The sequence below is a fragment of the Bos indicus x Bos taurus genome, chromosome 4 (genome assembly GCF_003369695.1).
Source record: "Bos indicus x Bos taurus breed Angus x Brahman F1 hybrid chromosome 4, Bos_hybrid_MaternalHap_v2.0, whole genome shotgun sequence".
Classification (NCBI taxonomy): Eukaryota; Metazoa; Chordata; class Mammalia; order Artiodactyla; family Bovidae; genus Bos; species Bos indicus x Bos taurus.
Genome location: NC_040079.1, coordinates 36,867,298 through 36,887,297, shown reverse-complemented (window position 1 = coordinate 36,887,297; position 20,000 = coordinate 36,867,298).

The following is a 20,000-nucleotide window of genomic DNA, read 5'->3' as shown; positions in this document are numbered from 1 at the left end:
CCCATGAAGTGGTGGGACCGGATGCCATGATCTTCGTTTTCTGAATGTTGAGCTTTAAGCCAACTTTTTCACTCTCCACTTTCACTTTCATCAAGAGGCTTTTGAGTTCCTCTTCACTTTCTGCCATAAGGGTGGTGTCATCTGCATATCTGAGGTTATTGATATTTCTCCTGGAAATCTTGATTCCAGCTTGTGTTTCTTCCAGTCCAGCGTTTCTCATGATGTACTCTGCATAGAAGTTAAATAAGCAGGGTGACAATATACAGCCTTGACGTACTCCTTTTCCTATTTGGAACCAGTCTGTTGTTCCGTGTCCAGTTCTAACTGTTGCTTCCTGACCTGCATAAGATTTCTCAAGAGGCAGGTCAGGTGGTCTGGTATTCCCATCTCTTTCAGAATTTTCCACAGTTTATTGTGATCCACACAGTCAAAGGCTTTGGCATAGTCAATAGATGTTTTTCTGGAACTCTCTTGCTTTTTCCATGATCCAGCAGATGTTGGCAATTTGATCTCTGGTTCCTCTGCCTTTTCTAAAGCCAGCTCGAACATCAGGATGTTCATGATTCACATATTGCTGAAGCCTGGCTTGGAGAATTTTGAGCATTACTTTACTAGCGTGTGAGATGAGTGCAATTGTGTGGTAGTTTGAGCATTCTTTGGCATTGCCTTTCTTTGGGATTGGAGTGAAAACTGACCTTTTCCAGTCCTGTGGCCACTGCTGAGGTTTCCAAATTTGCTGGCATATTGAGTGCAGCACTTTCACAGCATCATCTTTCAGGATTTGAAATAGCTCAACTGGAATTCCATCAGCTCCACTAGCTTTGTTCGTAGTGATGCTTTCTAAGGCCCACTTGACTTCACATTCCAGGATGTCTGGCTCTAGGTCAGTGATCACACCATCGTGATTATCTGGGTCGTGAAGATCTTTTTTGTACAGTTCTTCTGTGTATTTGTACTTAAGCTTATAAGTACCTATTTGGGGGAGGGGGTCCCACAAAGATTCCTACTAGGACTATTACATCTCTCAGAATGGCAGAGATGAGGGGATGAAGATCAATTCAGTCATTCAGTTGTGTCCAACTCTTTGCAACCCCACGGACTGCAGGATGCTGAGCTTCCCAGTCCATCACCAATTCCTGGAGTTTGCTCAAACTCAAGTCCATCAATTCAGTGATGCCATCCAATCATTTCACCCTCTGTCATCCCCTTCTCCTCCTGCTTTCAATCTTTCCCAGGTTCAAGGTCTTTTCCAATGAGTCAGTTATTCATATCAGGTGGTGAAAATATTGGAGCTTCAGCTTTAGCATCAGTCCTTCCAATGCATATTCAGGACTGATTTCCTTTAGGATTGACTGATTTGATCTCCTTGCAGTCCAAGAGACTCTCAACAGTCTTCTTCAATACCACAGTTCAAAAGCATCAATTCTTCAGTGCTCAGCCATCTTTGTGGTCCAACTCTCACATCCATACATGACTACTGGAATAAACATAGCTTTGACTAGACAGACCTATGTTGACAAAGTAATGTCTCTGCTTTTTAATATGCTGTCTAAATGTTCAAATAATTATGTTGGAATATTGTGTACAATAATAAGTCAGCAGTTTTTCTGCTGAACAATTAAATAGGCTATTAACAAGCAAATTTTCAGAAAACTGAGAATAGAAAATGATTACAAGAAACTTTTTAATGCCAAAACAAAATTTTAATTCTATAAATAAAAATCTATATGCTCAGTGGTTGGGACCTGTCTCCTTCAAAGAAAATGTCAAAGAGAGTGTTGTAAAAGAGAGTGTAAAAGTTGGCTTAAAACTCAACATTCAAAAAACTAAGATCATGGCATCTGGTCCCATCACTTCATGAGAAATAGATGGGGAAACAATGGAAACAGTGACAGACTTTATTTTGGGGGGCTTCAAAATCATTGCAGATGGTGACTGCAGCCATGAAATTAAAAGATGCTTATTCCTTGGAAGAAAAGCTATGACCAACCTAGACAGCTTATTAAAAAGCAGAAACGTTATTTTGCAGAAAAAGGTCCGTCTTGACAAAGCTATGGTTTTTCCAGTAGTCATGTATGGATATGAGAGTTGGACTATAAAGAAAGCTGAGTGCTGAAGAATTGATGCTTTTGAACTGTGGTGTTGGAGAAGACTATTGAGAGTCCCTTGGACTGCAAGGAGATCAAACCAGTCAATCCTAAAGGAAATCAGTCCTAAACATTCACTGGAAGGACTGATGATGAAGCTGAAACTCCAGTATTTTGGCTACCTGATGTGAGGAACTGCCTCATTGGGAAAGACCCTGATGCTGGGGAAAGATTAAAAGCAGGAGGAGAAGGGGATGTCAGAGGATGAGATGGCTGGATGGCATCACCGACTCGATGGACATGAATTTGAGCTAGCTCCGGGAGTTGGTGATGGGCAGGGCATGCTGCAGTCCATGGAGTCGCAAAGAGTCAGACATGACTGAGCAACTGAACTGCTGTCAATATATTTTTATTAGGAATAGGAATATACAACTGTTTTTAAAAAATATTTCAGAATACCAGGAGTTTCTTATGTTTAATTTTAATTTTATTAAATTCAATCTCTCTCCACCCCCTTTTTCTCATACTCTTGTTTCTCCTCTCTCTTCCCCTCAATTTATAACTCCTTAGAATGGTGTCATGATGGAAAAATAAGAACCAGCCAACATAGAGGAAATAAGTAAATTAGAGGTATTAGTAAGCTGATTGACTTCTGTGGGGAGGCAAACTTGTTGAAAGAATTGATATTATTTCCTGAAGGAAATATAAATATGTTAGGAATTTTGCAGATAATACGAGCAGAGTAAGTTATATCATTTGACTTTTAGCACAAGTGCTTAGAATGTGCATTTTGTAGCTGTGTTGGGTCATTCCTATACTGGCTACATCATTGTCAAGATTTATGATTTTTAAAAACTTTGTAACAGGTTTATATTTTTGATTTGTATCTATTATATTGTTTGAAACCCAAATAAGTACATTTTCTCTTCAAATTTGCTGTTGTATATAAATATTTTTTGTCTGGACTCAACATATTCAGTGCTTGGATTTCTTGGCCTGTGTTTGCTCTTAAACTGTCAAGTTTTGTCTGTCTACTCAGGGGCCCTGTGGACATGGTCAACAGCCAGAGCTTATAGTTCTTAGAAAACTAAGAGCAAATAAATTTGGAAAGAAAAATTGAAGGCTACCTCTTCTAACTTTTACACCCAGTTTTTGCTCTGCACATAACTCAGGCCTGATACAAAAATGCCCACTCAGAGGAAAACTAACTGTCTTAATTCACAGACTTGATTGGTATTGACCTCAAGTTCTTCCCTTACTGTGGTCTTACTCTAGGGGTGGAGCCAGGAATCAGATGATGGAATGACTGAATAATTTATGAAGGCCTTGGTGTTATTAAGATTAATGATTTTGATGCAAGATTGATTAGAATCTACATTACTAATATGCAAGATTTGTAATCCTGCAATGGATCTGCCACTTCACCCTGCATTAGATGTGTAGAAAAAGAATGTGAAAAAGATATATAAATATATGATTATGTTTATATGTGTATAACTGAATCAGTTTGCTGTACAATTGAAACTAACACATTATAAATTAACCATACTTCAAAAAAAAAAAACCCAGATCTTGCATATTATGCTATTTTAGAATATGTGTATATGTTTGATTTTTTTTTCTGAGTACAAAGGGATGCACTATGCTAAAAGAGAAAAGAGGGGTAAAAAATTATGTCAAGATATTTATATTTGATAGATGCCATTAATAGACATACAGATAACATTATTAAACAAGTGAATGTTAAATTTAAGGAATGAAGGAATTTTCTTTTAGTTTAATTTTTTTCTTTGAGAAATTTAAATAAACCTATAGTAAATTCATACACACAAAAAATGTGTCCCCCAATACTTAAAATGGCCTTCTCAGAGCTTCACACCCATGACATGATTTGTTGTGCACCACCTTATGTGAATGGATCAGTAGCAGCTGGGAAGACCCAGAGGGAGGGTATGGGGAGGGAGGAGGGAGGAGGGTTCAGGATGGGGAACACAGGTATACCTGTGACGGATTCATTTCGATATTTGGCAAAACTAATACAATATTGTAAAGTTTAAAAATAAAATAAAATTTAAAAAAAAATCACACAAAAAAACCAGAAACCAAAGTGCTATAGAAGCTGAATTGTTCTCTATGCATGCCATGATGTAAGAAAGGTAGAAAATACTAGGTAGATAATGCTAGTTTTCATAATTTTTTCCCTTTTTTTTTCTACTGTAGACTTCAAGAATTGTGTGACTGCCTCCTTTACTCTGATACACCAAGAGGGGAAAAATGACCAAAAGTCAGTGAATTTTTCTCCTTTGCCTTCTTAAAGAGTTCACTGAAAAGGAGCTGCTTAGCAACATTTTTTAAATTCAGTCAACTTCACAGGGGAAGTGAGTGAACACTGCCAGGGAACAATCTGTCTGCTTCCATGCCGTCTAGTTAGATGAAGTGAGTGGACGATCTGAACACCAGGTGCAAATGCTGATATTCTGAAGGACTTATTTGGTTACTGAAGAAGGAAGTTACAGGATGAGTTTCATGATGACTAAACTAGAAATGGTCTTGGAAAGATAAGTGATAGACCTCTACTTTCTTGATGTCTAAATCTCTGTTACATAGGAGTTCGTCAGACAGTCAGGAGGGAAGAGTTAAATGATAGAAATTATTTCACTAGAAAAAGGGATGTCTTAGAACTAGAGAGACAATTAGCAATAACAATTAAATATATTAATTGTTGTTGTTTAGTTGCTAATTTGTGTCTGACTCTTTGTGACCTCATACTAACAGGGACTGGCTTCCCAGGTGGCTTGGTTGTAAAGAATCTGCATGCCAACACAGGAGACATGGGTTTGATCCCTGGGTCTGGAAGATCCTCTGGAGAAGGAAATGACGAGCCACTCCAGCATTCTTGCCTGTAAATCCCACAGACAGAGGATCCTGGTGGGTTACAGTCCACTGGGTCACAAAAGATTCCAACACAACTTAGTGACTAAACAACAACAGAGAAATGAATAGAACATGGATCTGAATGACTGGAAAGCCTGGATTGCAAAATCTATTTAAATAAAGGAAAGTTAGCTCATTTCCAATTCACACAATTATTCAAATAAGCTTGATAAAACATGTCCTTATTAAATGTTCTTATTTATTATCAGATGAACATGATATGTGATCAAGGTATTCATTTCCTAGGTCTCTGGTAACAAAGTACTGCAAACTGTTGCTTGCTGCTGCTGCTAAGTCACTTCAGTCGTGCCGGACTCTGTGGGACCCCATAGACAGCAGCCCACCAGGCTCCCCCGTCCCTGGGATTCTCCAGGCAAGAACACTGGAGTGGGTTGCCATTTCCTTCTCCAAAGCCATAGAAATTTATTCCCTGGTAGTTCTAGTGGCTAGAAGTCTGAAGTCTAGGTGTTGGCAAGGTGGGTTCCTTTTAGAGGCTCTGATGGAGAACCTGTTCCATGTTTTTCCCTTGCATTCTGGTGAAGTGAAGTCACTTAGTCATGTCCGACTCTTTGCGACCCCATGGACTGTAGCCCACCAGGCTCCTTGGTCCATGGGATTTTCCAGGCATGAATACTGGAATGGGTTGCCATTCCCTTCTCCAGGGGATCTTCCCGACCCAGGGATTGAACCCAGGTCTCTCGCAGTGTAAGCAGACGCTTTACTGTCTGAGCTACCAGGGAAGCATTCTGGTAATTGCTGGCAATCCTTAGCATTCCTTGTCTTACAGATGCATTACCTTGATCTCTGCTCTTTTTTTCATGTTTTTCTCTGTGTCTCTCTGTGTCCAAATTTGTGTCTTCTTTCATCTTATAAGGGCACTAGTCAATGGATTGAGACCCACAATCAACCAGTATGTTCATAGCTTAATTTATTACATGTGCAGTGACACTATTTCCAGGTGAAGTCACTTTCTAAGGATCCAGGTGGACATGAATCTCGGGTGTACACTATCAACCCAGTATAATAAGCATGTTAAACCATCAGCTTCAAGTCCTCATGCTAGTGGGTTGTTTGCATATGCAAAGAAAGCACCTGCATGTTTTAAATTGTTTCCTAAGAAATGAAATTTGCTATATTTATATATTTTATAACTAATTTCTTGTGACTCTTAATATTGATACGATGAATATAAATTTTAGCTCATTCCCTCTTTTAATTACCACACATTTCAAATTTATTAAATTAGAACAAATGCTTTTATGGTTACAATTATACTTATGATTCAGTATAGTCGTCAACTACCTAATGACCAAAATTTTGGGGAGGAGGATAATAATATGGCAAAAAATGAGAAATGCAATGAAAGTATAATATCCAAAGTTATTCTCTTAAACAGCTCATGAATGTGATTTATTTTTCATACCAATATATGTTGCTATAATAAAATTTTCTACCAGGATGTTTTATTACATCCATGTGGATATTTGCAATAGTCAAGGTTGCTAGAGAAATAAATCATAAGCCATGGCTTAAAGATACCACATTGAATTCTTCTATTTCCCTGTACTCTAGTATCCATAGACTGTCTCTATTTTAAAAGCAAAAAAAAAAAAAAAAAAAAAATGACATCCATACTGCTTGCTTAAGCAAGTCCATCGGTGCCCTACCCAGTATCTTTGATGATCCCTTGGTCGTGGGAAGTAGAGATTACCTGTCATCTCTGTCAGTTAGTGACTGTCCTCTTCTCTTAAGCTGTTGCTGAGCACTTGCAACTGCTGTCCTTTTCCCTTGGCTGCTTTCATCTATTGCTGGACACCATTCCTCTTCCTTCACTTTTCCACTGTATAATCCCATGACAATCACACCTGGTAATCCTTCACTGATGTTTGCATCAATGCAGAGAGCCTAGGAAAAAGCCTAACAATCACCACTGTTCCTAGAAACTTCCTGCCCTTATTGATTAACACCTGGTCTTTTTCACGCACCATGTCACTCTGGATATCCTTCAACTATCACCATATTTGCTGGACCTACTTTTGTTTTCCCACTATTTCATTTCTCTTGGTCTATTCTGAAAAACTTCACTTTTCCTTTTGGTTATGTAGAATATTTTAAGTTTTACTTTTTGTCTTAGCTTCTCTTTCCAAATCACACCTTGTACAATAGTTGAGGTATAAATATGGCGGTTATCTTTCATGCTCGAAGAGGCACACCAAGGTATTTTTCTAGACAAAAAAAGACAAGAGAAAACACCTTCTCAGATTAATATTAACATTTACCTTAAAACCAAAGTCTCTGCACTCAGTGAATCTTAAACTTATTCCCAGACTCTATACAAGCAACAATGCCTATTTGATAACCTAGGAAAGAATAAGTTCTTTCCAGAGCAATGAACCTAAGGGAGTGTTCTGAGCTGTCTATACTTTTTGATCTGTGTGATTGAAGGAAATTTATATTATAGACAACAGGAACAAAATGAACCTCTAATAGTAACACAAGGAACTTGGGGGTTAGAGGTGAGCTATTTCTAGTACCATGTGACTTACAGAGAGATGCTTTTGAATTTTATGAATTCATTGCTTGGGAGCAGCTCTTTTTAATTAGGTGGCTTCCATAACTGTTTTCCTTTCCTTCTACTTGAGGAACAATTTATTACAGAATTTTTCTGCAGTAAAAAACATACGATGAATTTTTTTTCATCATAACTGTGAGTTGTCATTGTTCACATTTTACAATTAAATAAACAAGAATGCAGAATAATGAAGTGACTCTCCACTCACATTTCATGATTGGCACAGTTGACAGATAAGGTCAATGAACCCTGATTTCTGATTCACTGTTTTCATCTTGGGTAGAGCTCATTCTCTCAAGTATGCAGGAAACTTAAGCTATTTTTTTCTTTATCATGGCAAAGAAATTTATGTGGTATAAGGGCTAAGATGTCTTAAAAACAGGCATGTAATCTGGGTCAGTTCAATGATGAGTGAAATTTCTCTGTGTTTATATATCCTCTATTGTCTGAAGTCTTGCAAACTGTACATTGTTAACTAACTTCCCACTCTTGTTTTTGAAGTCTTTAGGCTATCATTTCTTATCAGTCAAATAGTCAGGAAAATGTACATAATAAATTAGTTTAAGTTGAAGGAACTGATCATGGATTGAGATTAATGATATTACTTAGTTTTGCATCATCTTGCCAAAACCATGGGGAGTAACACAGTTAAACAGAGCAAGAGAATAAACTGTGACTGAAAAGAATAATAAGTATGAGCTGTCTATCACCAAATAAAAGTGTCTATGGTAATTATGGCCTCAAGTCTTCTTGCACCATAAACTACGGAAAAATATCTTCTCCCAGCTTCAGTGGAGTTGAGAGATATAGTCTCATCATAGTTACAGTGTGAGAACTCTTAAATGAGATAACATATGTAAAAATGCCTTGAACAGTTCCTGGCATATAAAGGAGCAAAAAACCCTGAATTTTTCTTTACTATTCCTTATGAGGTTTTTAAACAAGTAATAAAAGAACACTTTTCATGAGGACTGCAGAAAAATAATAATGCCTATGAAAACTTTGAGAAAAATTTCAGGATAAAATGCTTTGATAAATTAGTTGGTTTTACTGTGCTATTTATATTATTCAACTAAGGTGACACTGAATAAGTTATCTCTTGAGTCAATATTTTTTACCTTTTAGACACTGATATGGGTAAAATGTTAAATGCTAAAGTGAAAGTCGCTCAGTCGTGTCTGACTCTTTGCGACCCCATGGACTATACAGACTGCAGAATTCTCCAGGCCAGAATACTGGAGTGGGCAGCCTTTCCCTTCTCCAGGAGATTTTCCCAACCCAGGGATTGAACCCAGGTCTCCTGCATTACAGGAGGATTCTTTACCAGCTGAGCCACCAGGGAAGCCCTAAATGCTAAAACTATCTATTAAATCCCAAACCTCAAAATGTTTTGTCCCAGGTGTTGCCAACTGGATTAAGTATTTGTGTCCAAATAAGTATAAATATGCATGGTCCTTGTTAGCATATCTGATGTTTTTTTCAACCTTCCTATCTGCATGACTTTTCCAGTTGCTCTGTGTACCCTTGTTCCTGGGGAATTTTTCCAGATATTTGATCACTTTCCCTGATTCCTTCCTGCTCTTCTTTCTGGCAAATAATCCAATTCTTTCTCCATACTTTTACTTGCTGCTGTAATGATTTGCTTGCTTCATTTCTGATTCATATTCACTCTGATATCACACTTAGATTCTAAAATGTTATGTACTAGAATCCCATGTTCTTTATGGTCTTTAGGGTCTCTTCATAGTGGGAGTTTGATAAACAGTTGTAGATTTGATTTCCTGACACTTCAGGTCCTTGATTCATATGAACTTCCTACTACTGCTTCTAGGGTGTGACAGGTTGTATTTATGTAATTAGTAATAAACACACACACACAAAAGACAGGGAGATTTTATCCAGTGCTTTGCTGATATCATAATTATTTATTGATAATTATGTACTGGGACCATCCCCGTCCCTGATTTGGAGTTAGTGAGTATATAGTACACACAGCAAATAGTAATATTTTAACTAGAGAATGAAAAACTCAGTCCACCAACTGGACATTTTATTTCAGAAGCAAAAAATCTATTATTATAATCTATATTGTTAACCATGTGGAAACATTAAACTAGTAGATATTCTATTTGGCATGCTTATTCTCCAGTGACATAAAATATTAAAGAATCTTAGTAGAAGGAGTTATATATGGGAAATAGAAATAATAATTTAAGACAAGCAATAAATATATGCATTAAAACATCAATTTATCCAAAATTAAATAACTGTGTAGTTACCTTTTTCTGTTAATAATATTTTTAAAGTCATGAAAAATCCATATACGCTTAGGTAGAATTATATTTATAAAAATGAATAACTTCAAATAATTTTTATTCTGTCATAAATAGAAATGAAAAATTTATAGTTACTCAAGGCAAAGCTGATGTTTTTAAAAACCAAACTCTTTAGGAAGAATTCACTCAAGAATTCTTACATTGTTAATGGAAATTTGGCTATCATAAGTGAAATGGCACAGAAATAAATGAATAAAATATAGTTTTTCTCCACAAGCTTTTTTTTTAACTTTAATAGAGTCATGTGCTGTGTTAGCTGCTCAGTAATGTCTGATTGTTTGCGACTACTAGGACTGTATCCCACCAGGCTCCTCTGTCCATGGAGATTCTCCAGGCAAGAATACTGAAGTGGGTTGCCATGCTCTCCTCCAGGGGATCTTCCCAACCAAGGGATTGAACCCAGGTCTCCCGCATTGCAGGCGGATTCTTTACCATTGGAGCCACCAAGGAAGCCCTTAACAGAGTCCTGAGATGCTATTAATGTCTAAGCAGGTTTAGAATTTCAACAGCAAAGAGGTGCTCTGTTGTTGCAGCATTTCTGTGTTTTTAATTTCAAGGCCTCTGTTATGGCATTCACATACTGACTAAAGACATTAGTTTTTTCATTTTTCTGCTAATCTTCTAAGCCACAACTTGACTGATCAAATGGAGATAGTAAATATAAATATTTAATATGCATAATTTTGTGTAATCATTTGTATTTATCTAGCACTTTGTTTCCAACTCACTTTCATATTGTTAGCTATTCATCCACTATCCTTGTGCATACAAGCTCACGAGCTTTGTTTCTTGTAGAGGAGGCAGGGACTATCATTGAGATGAGAGATTGGGGAATTGGGCATGTGGACTTTCTTCTTTTCTCCTTGATCTTGAAATATGATAAAAGGCAAACCTAATATAAGCAAGACCATATATTTCAAATATTTTGCTTATTTGAAAGAATCACCTAATCCCTATGCTGGATTTAGGACATGCTGCCTGGGAGCAGGGGGTAGAAATAAATGATATTTAGATAGTGGGATTATTTATTAAAGGCTGGGTTACTTAAGGGAGAAGTATAACACTTTAACATATACTTAGCACTTATGTGTTAGGGGACAAACATGAAAGTTAAGAGTGCTGTCTTCTAATGCTGGCCCAACTCCACTCTCATCTACCTTTTCAGTTGTACCCACTCAAATCATTCCCCACATTCCAACATACCGGCTGTTAAGCAGATATCTCTTAATTCTGTTGTTTATACCCTGTTAAAAATCTTTGAAAGACTCTTTGTGGTCCATAAGAAGGAGATCAAGTATCCAAAGTACCTGTAGCCACCTGGGGCCTCTAGCCTCACTAGTCACTTCACAGTTCACATAATGAGTAATGAGGAATGAGATACCTCCACAGTCTTGCTCTCTTTTCCTACTTTCTGGAATGTCTTCTTACCAGAAAACCTTTCCTGAACCCCTGTGATGTTCAGTGCTCCTGCTTTATGTTTCCATACAGTGTCCTTCTGATTGGCAGGACAGCATGACTGATAGTCCTGGCTTCAGATTGAGTTTGATCTTATAATCTCCCTTTTACTATCTGGGTAAACTGAATTTCCCAAACTACTCATTCCTCATCAGCAAAATGAGATATTTATGATAGTAATAGTAGTACTTATCTTACAGGAAATTCAGTGAGATGATATAAATCACTTTAGCATAGTGTTTTGTACATACTAAGTATGTAATGACGGTTACAATTACATGTTTATACTATTTACCATTATCAGTAACTATCATTGCTATAGAATCTTCTGCATTGCTTTGACATTATTTCTCCTGAGTGTCTACTTCTGTACTAGATTACCGGCTCCTACAAGGCAGCTGTCATCCTGTAGTCATCTCCGACACCTCAGGGCTGTGCATTGGTTCATAATGTTAATAGGAAGTCATTAAATATTAGATGTTTACCAGATTCTAAGTTTAAAGTCTAAATTAATATTAAACACCACAGCCTGGACTTTATAGAATGGCTAAAGAGCTATTGTTCATAAGCTAGAAGGCAAGAGAATATGTTCATGTACCTTTCCAGTTTCTTTGGTGTAGCCACTGTGAGTATTCTTGGGTTTCTCAAAGCCATTCTCTGCTTTTTCTGCAGGGACAACATCAGCATCTTGGGTTCTTTATGTTCATCTGCATTTAGAAAGTGATTCAACATTTAACTGCTGCTTTTAAGTTTAGGATAAATAATATGATTATTCTATTGCATGCAAAGCTGATTGTTTTTATGTCCCTTTTTAAACTCTGAAAATAGAATGCCAGATGGCAGATTTTTGACCTGTGAGCTCTTCTATGATAACTTCTTAATTTCAAATGTTAATAGAAGTGATTTTTTCCCCAAATTTTCATTTTTAAGGATTTCAAAATTTGTGCATTTTACTTAAATGCAATATTTTTAGAGTAAATGTATTTATTTAAATAAACATTTAGTAGCTTGTCTTCAATATTACCATATTTTCTGTAGTCAAGTTACAAGTGGTCTTGAGTGGCAAATAATTTCTTTTTTTGGTCTTGTTAAGACTTGTCAGTTTTGTTGGCATAAATATAAGATTTTAAATTTAAAAACCAAGATTATTTACTAGATGTGGAAGGAGATTGACTATAGAATTGTATTAGCTAAGACTTCTAGGAGATGAATATATTTTTGGTTGTTATTCATACTCCCCTGTTTCTTTTACAGTTTTCACTCTTCTTCATTTCTTAATGCTTTATTTTTCTCCCCTTTCTTTTGAGGAATATTCATTATATAATATTGGAATGTACAACCTATGATGCATGTTTATGCCTCATTTTTCATAGGAGTGATTAATTATAAAGGGTTCACCTTTTTTGTTTTTTGCAGTATCTAATACATATCTATATGTACATATAGATATATACTTTGAAGTTATTTAGAGGGAATGTTAATTTGCAAATAAAAGCTCTTACTATCTTTTTTATTCTTATTCTAACGTTTTCTCGAGCATAGTTCATGCATATGACCGCCACCCCCGCCCCAGTTTTTTTTCTTCTAGACTCGCAGTGACCTTAAAAGAAAGTGTTGACATATGGAAGGTTGCTGCCTTGGAGAATTTATTCATACTACTAGTCTCAATGCTGCTGCTGCTGCTAAGTCGCTTCAGTCGTGTCCAACTCTGTGCGACCCCATAGATGGCAGCCCACCAGGCTCCCCCATCCCTGGGATTTTCCAGGCAAGAACACTGGAGTGGGTTGCCATTTCCTTCTCCAATGCATGAAAGTGAAAAGTGAAAGTGAAGTCGCTCAGTCGTGTCTGACTCTTAGTGACCCCATAGACTGCAGCCTACCAGGTTCCTCAGTTCATGGGATTTTCCAGGCAAGCATACTGGAGTGGGTTGCCATTTCCTTCTCTACACTAGTCCCAATAAATGGCACATATTTGGGAACTCTCAGGGAGGGGGATATTTCCTTCTCTACCTCTCTGGAGTTCTTGGGGCTAGACTAGTAATAAAATTGACACAAATTAGATTAACAGGAGAAAAAGAAACAAATTTTAATTCATGTGCATGGAGGTATCATAAAAATGGTACCTAAGAAATAGCCAAAGCAGGCAGTTTTTATACTTTTTAGATAAAGAAATAATAAATTTGAGAGGAATTGACAGAACAAAGAAACCTAGGCTTTGGGTGCTTACTTAGTGAAGAATTTAAACAGAGTCGGCTTGGGGCGGTGGGCTTGGGGTGGTAAAATACAAAAGTAACGAGGTTTGTTTATAAAGGCTTCTGTACTCACATTCCTGTCTCTGGAGATAAGTGTGTCCTTCTGCCTCCAGATGCAGAAGTACACCTTTCACATGAGTGATTTATTTCCTGCTTTTAGGGAGACAGAAAGGAGGATCAGAGGGTCCCTCTTGCATTGGTTATTTCTCAAATGACTTTAATTAAATACAATTAATGTGCCATTGTGTCATATTTTGGGATGGCCCACCCTGAGATTATCAGCTTTCCAGGAGGTGCAGTGGTAAAGAATCTGCCTGTCAATGTAGGAGGCACAAAAGATGTGGCTTTGATCCCTGTTTCAGGAAGATCCCTTGGAGGAGGAAATGGCAACCCATGCCAGTATTCTTACCTGGAAAATTGCATGGACAGAGGAGCCTGGTGGGCTACAGTCTATGGGGTGTAAAGAGTCAGGCACAACTGAGTGCTGAGCAGCAGCAGCAATTCTGAGATTATATATATAATCTGTGCATGTGTGTGTATGTGTGTGTGTGTGTGTGTGTGTATAAATGAAAGGGAAAGTGTTGCTCAGTCATGTCCAACTCAATCTGCCTGCAATGCAGAAGATCTTGGTTCCATTCCTAGGCTGGAAAGGTCCCCTGGAGAAGGGATAGGCTATCCACTCCAGTATTCTTGGGCTTCTCTGGTGGCTCAGCCTGTAAAGAATCTGCCTGCAATGCAGGAGACCTGGGTTCGATCCCTGGGTTGGGAAGACCTCCTGGAGAAGGGACCGACTACCCACTCCAGTATTCTGACCTGGAGAATTCCATGGACTCTATAGTGCATGGGATCGCAGAGTCTGACATGACTGAGCAACCTTCACTTTCACTTTCACCTACCACATTGGATGGTTGTGAGTAATGCTTCAGAAGTTGTTGCTCTATGTGGCCCTTGAAATTTCATTCAAGATTTTAGAGTTTTAGCAAAGATTTCATTTTAACCAACCCTATCTCATTTACAGAGATTAATTTGAAAAGATGGGAGGGGGCTTTCCTGGTTGCTACAGAGGGAGAGAGACTTGCATTCATCATTAGTTCCAACAGGTTCTCACCCTTAATTACAGCAGAACAGCCTCGTGGTCTGATGTCTTCGAGAGGAATGACTTGTTTATTATCATCCCTTCTTGGGATCATGACTTTACTGTGTTTGCTACTTCTCTAGAAACCTGACTAATTGCTTGGCTTGCTTGTATGGTCTCAGGATCTCACCTAAACAGGAAGGTGAGCTAACGGCTGCAGCCTCAGTTCCTGACCAGGTTCGCACATTATTCCTTATCCTTTCATCTTGTTTATTTGAAAGAGAGTCAAAATCATGTTAGAAATGGAACTTTCATTGATTTTTTTTTTCTTTAAAGAAGAAAGAATACATTATTGGCTCAGCTTTTAAATCTCATTTATGCAGACCAAACTTAGGACTATCCTAAACTGACACTTTTTTCTTTGTAGCTAGGTCTTATGGAGAAGGAAATGGCAACCCACTCCAGTATCCTTGCCTGGAAAATCTCATGGACAGAGGAGCCTGGTGGGCTGCAGCCCATGGGGTTGCAAAGAGTCGGGCACGACTGAGTGACTAACACAATACACACATAGATTTATCTCTAGTATTGAGTGTACTAACCTCAAGTCTTAGCAAAACATAACATCTAAACTTAAAAACAGTATGATTCTCAATTTCTTTTTTTCCAAGGAAGGATGTCACTATATATTTTGGAAATTCCCCAAACAGATTGTGAAAAAGCCTACCAAATGTTTGCTGTGTAGCAGTTAAATCAATGTCATACATACTTTCCTCCTGGGGAATTTTCTTCATTCATACTGAATTGGTCTCAGTTTCAAGTTCTAAGGAAAAGCCCATTTTCTTAGAGAGTAAATCATATTATAGTCAAGCTATCACTATCAAGACATTTTGACTGAACAGCTGAAAATTTATATTAATTTATAAATATATATTAAAGCACTATATTTTTACCTTAATAATAGTGGAGATGAAGATGGTTTGCATACTACATGGTCTTATTGAAGAAGCAAGTGGGATTTATTTATTAGTGGATTGCAAAAAGAAATATCACCACTCAATTGTTTGGGAACTAGAAATCAGTCCTGAATTATAAATGAAAATATTAATTAAACATGATATTTATTAAGATTTACTTTTACTTTGAAACTATATAGAATCTATTTAACTTTCTTGTTACATATACAGAATATTGAGAAAACAAGCAAAACTTATGACTATACTCATGAGATTTCATTTGTTATTAATAATAAAACTGTTTTAATATGTAAAATATTAATGTATTTAAGTAAAATAGACTTAGATATGCAGATAATTCAGTGTCACTGGCATTAATAATACATTTTGAAGTATTATTATAGACAAAACTTTTATGTTTAAGCCAAACATAATAAAATGTCCTAAAAGTTATTTTTTACTACAAACATTTTGGCCTCAGACAATTATACTAGAAGTTCTTTTTCTGTTTCTCATTTTTCTTCCTTTCCTAGTCTGAACACTTCTTTTCCTATTTTTCATTACTTTCATGTAATAAACTTTCAAACTATTCATTCTTAGGAGATATTACCTAACAAGAAAAATGTCATAAATGAAAAGCATGATGACCTCAGGCTGAAGACTGTCTTGTGTTACTGTCCTCTAAGGGAGGATAAATCCAAGCATCTTAACAATCTAGATTTCTGTTGATTCACTACAGGGATGTCTTAGAATGTCTCAGAGTATAGTGATTTTGTGATAACCAGTGGAAGAAGTTATGGCCTGTCACAATTTCTACTTTAAGTAAATTCCAATTACTCATGTAGTATGTGTAGCAGGAGCAAATGTTTTGATACTTGATAGTAGTATCAAAAACATACAGGAATATGCACTTCTTCTCTAGTGTCTAGATGGGATCATCATTTTTCTTTCCAGTCTCTGGAACCCTTGAAAAAACATGTCAAGAAGCCCTGGTGACCATAAGTTCATTCTCTAAGTCTCTGAGTCTATTCTTATTTTGTAAATAAATTCACTTTATTAAAAAAATTATTTTTTTAGATTCCACATAAAACCAATGTCATATGACATTTGAACTAATGGTTACTGGGGAGGAATTGTAGGGAGAAGGAATTGGAAGTTTGGGATGGACATTTACACACTGCTGTATCTAAAACAGATAACCAACAAGGACCTCCTGTATAGCACAGGGAACTCTGCTCAATATTCTGTAATAACCTAAATGGGAAAAGAACTTGAAAAGAATAGATACATGTATGTGTATATCTGATTCACTTTGCTGTATACTTGAAACTAACATCTAACACAACATTGTTAATCAAGTATACTCTCATATACAAATTTTTAAAAGCTCTTGTGTTTCCACCCCATGTGTTAGGGTGGGTACAAAGAAGACACTGAACACTGGAGGGGCTTATCATCTACTTGGGGAAATACGCTAGGTTATTTTGGTGGCTAGAAATAGATTCATGACTCTTACCTGAAATAGTAACATTGTGGCTACTGTACATGAAAATGAGGATGAGAATAGTCTCATGGGAACCCAGGAATGGGCTAGAGATCATAGAAACTAGAAAATAGTTTAGGCTCTAGGAAAATCCAGTTAAGCTTTAGCTCTCATCAGCAGGAGACCCTCCATCCCCTGCTACTGAAAAATACACATTTCCTTGTTTCTGCTTTTACAATAAACATTTGCTTCACTTTCTATTATAAGCATCTTTTATCTACCATTTCAACGTGGAGAAGGCAATGGCACCCCCCTCCAGTACTCTTGCTCGGAAAATCCCATGGACGGAGGAGCCTGGTAGGCTGTAGTCCATGGGTTTGCTAAGAGTCAGACACGACTGAGCAACTTCACTTTCACTTTTCACTTTCATGCATTGGAGAAGGAAATGGCAACCCACTCCAGTGTTCTTGCCTGGAGAATCCCAGGGACGGGGGAGCCTGGTGGGCTGCCCTCTATGGGGTTGCACAGAGTCGGACATGACTGAAGCGACTTAGCAGCAGTAGCAGCAGCAGTTTCAACTTACTTTAACATACACATAAACATAATCATATGTTTTCTTGCAGCCCATTCTGAAATGTGAAGCTTCATGACCATCCCTACTGTGTATATTTTCTGCTCCTGCTCTGCTACCAACTCTTCATCTCCTACAGCTCATGTTTAGATTCCTAAGAAAGGAATTTGAATAAGTTCTATAATTACTGTTATGCATATTTGGTTAGAGATTTAGTGCTGGCCAACCTATAGATTTGCTTTTTTTTTTTTTTTTTGGTCTGTTGCTATTCCCTGATCCACATCCTAAATGGTAGGACCCTGTAATACAGAATGTGGCCTCTTCGAGCTAATGAACTGCTTGAAGTTACTCCCTTATCCTGCTTTAAATTTTTATGCACATGAAAAATTTTCTTAGAAAACAACTGTGTAAGTGGAAGACATGGTTAAACTGTCTAGTATAGGAGGAAATGCATAATAATAATTGTGTTTGCTATGTAAGTTAGGTGACAAAATATAAAAACTTTGACCAATGAAACTGAAATAATGGCTCAAGGATCCAGAACCTCATTGAAGACAACAAAATAAAGAGATCAGTGACTTAGAATAATAAATTTTTGAAGTGAAAAGGATCTTAATAATTATCATGGCAAGCTACCCAATACAAGAAGAATGAGATACAGATTGAGATGGATATTAGAATGTAAGTTTACTGACCCAGAGCCCATTGCTCTTTTCATTCTGTTCCACTGCCTACTTATGTAAACATGAAAAGAAGAAAGTATTTGCAACATAACAGTTTCCAAAGGAAATGTTATGCCTTGCTTCATATTTCAAAGTCTTTCATATTATATATCTATTTCTTGGGGACTCCATTTATGGTAAGGTCAAAAGGAAAAAAAGACAAAGAACTAACATCTCTGATTTGATGAGTAATAAACACAAATTACTATATTTCATATTAAAATTCATCCCTGAAAATACAAGTTTTTAAATTTAATCATAAAAAACTTTTAGCTTTGGTTCAAGATGATTGATTGCATGTATTTAACACTTTTATTTTTCAAGAAATCACAAAAGTAATAAAAATATTTTAGAAGACATATAAACCTACAAAAAATGTACATGGGATCTGACAGATGAAACAGTACTAAGAAAACCACACCTTAGAATATGTTCAGGTATGTATCTGCTAATCTGCTTAGTGGAGAAGCGATGCTGTGGAGGTGGAAAACAGGAAGATTAATGTCTATATGAAGAATATTCATCCTCCCAACTGTCTTTCTAGTAAATGAGGGACAAACCATATTTGTTTCATCCATATTGGATTCTATCAGCATAAGGTGGATTCTATCAGCATAAGGTATAGTCCGGTGCCCCTCATTCTCATGCTCAAGTGGGGACTGCCATCTACAAGCCCCCTCCCCACACTCAGGTATGCAGTAAACATTTCCATTTATTCATTCTTAAATGCATACATGTTGGAATATAGAATGAATATGAGTGAGCCTAAAAATAGTGAGAAGAAATGTTAGAACCAGAGAACAAATCACAGGATACGTGAAATCTGCATTCTATTACATGTTTTTCCTCCATGAACCCTGCAAGGCAGTCACAGCAAAGATCTGCAGAATCCTGAGAAGTCTCTCTCAGGGCGAAAAACTGGGTAGGGATGAGTGCCAGTGAGGACAGGGCAGTAAACTCCATCAGGACACGTTTTCTCTATCTTCTCTTTGGAACAGGAGCCTTAATTTGTGGGGAGAGGGGAAACAAACACACTTGCTCTTAGAACACTGGTGAGCAAATTGCAGCTGGAGAAGAGAACCAGAAAAATCTGTATCTAGTTGAGGGGCAGGGAAGTATTTGGATTATCAAGAGGGCCAAATGTGAGGTATTGGGACATCAATTAGATTTAAAAAAAAAATCAATGGGCCAAAAATTTCAGGAGTAGCAGAATATTTGCATTGTCTCAAAGTATCTCCACTAAATATTATTTGTCAAGGGTTAAAAAGTAGCTTTATAATGAAAAGAAAAGAAAAGAAAAAAAAGGAAAACATTGCCTAAACCAAATGACCAAAATTGACATTGTTAGTAATAATATGTATCTACATCATGTACTACCTGAAATTGTGCACTAAGAGAATATCACCAGTTATCTCAAAAATCTATAACTTCATTCTAATTACAAAGATATGTCAGACAAACTTAAAATTGAGAATTGTCTACAGAATATCTGACAATTACTCTTAGAAAGTGAAAGTGAAAGTCGTTCAGTCATGTCCGACTCTTTGTGACCCCATGTAGA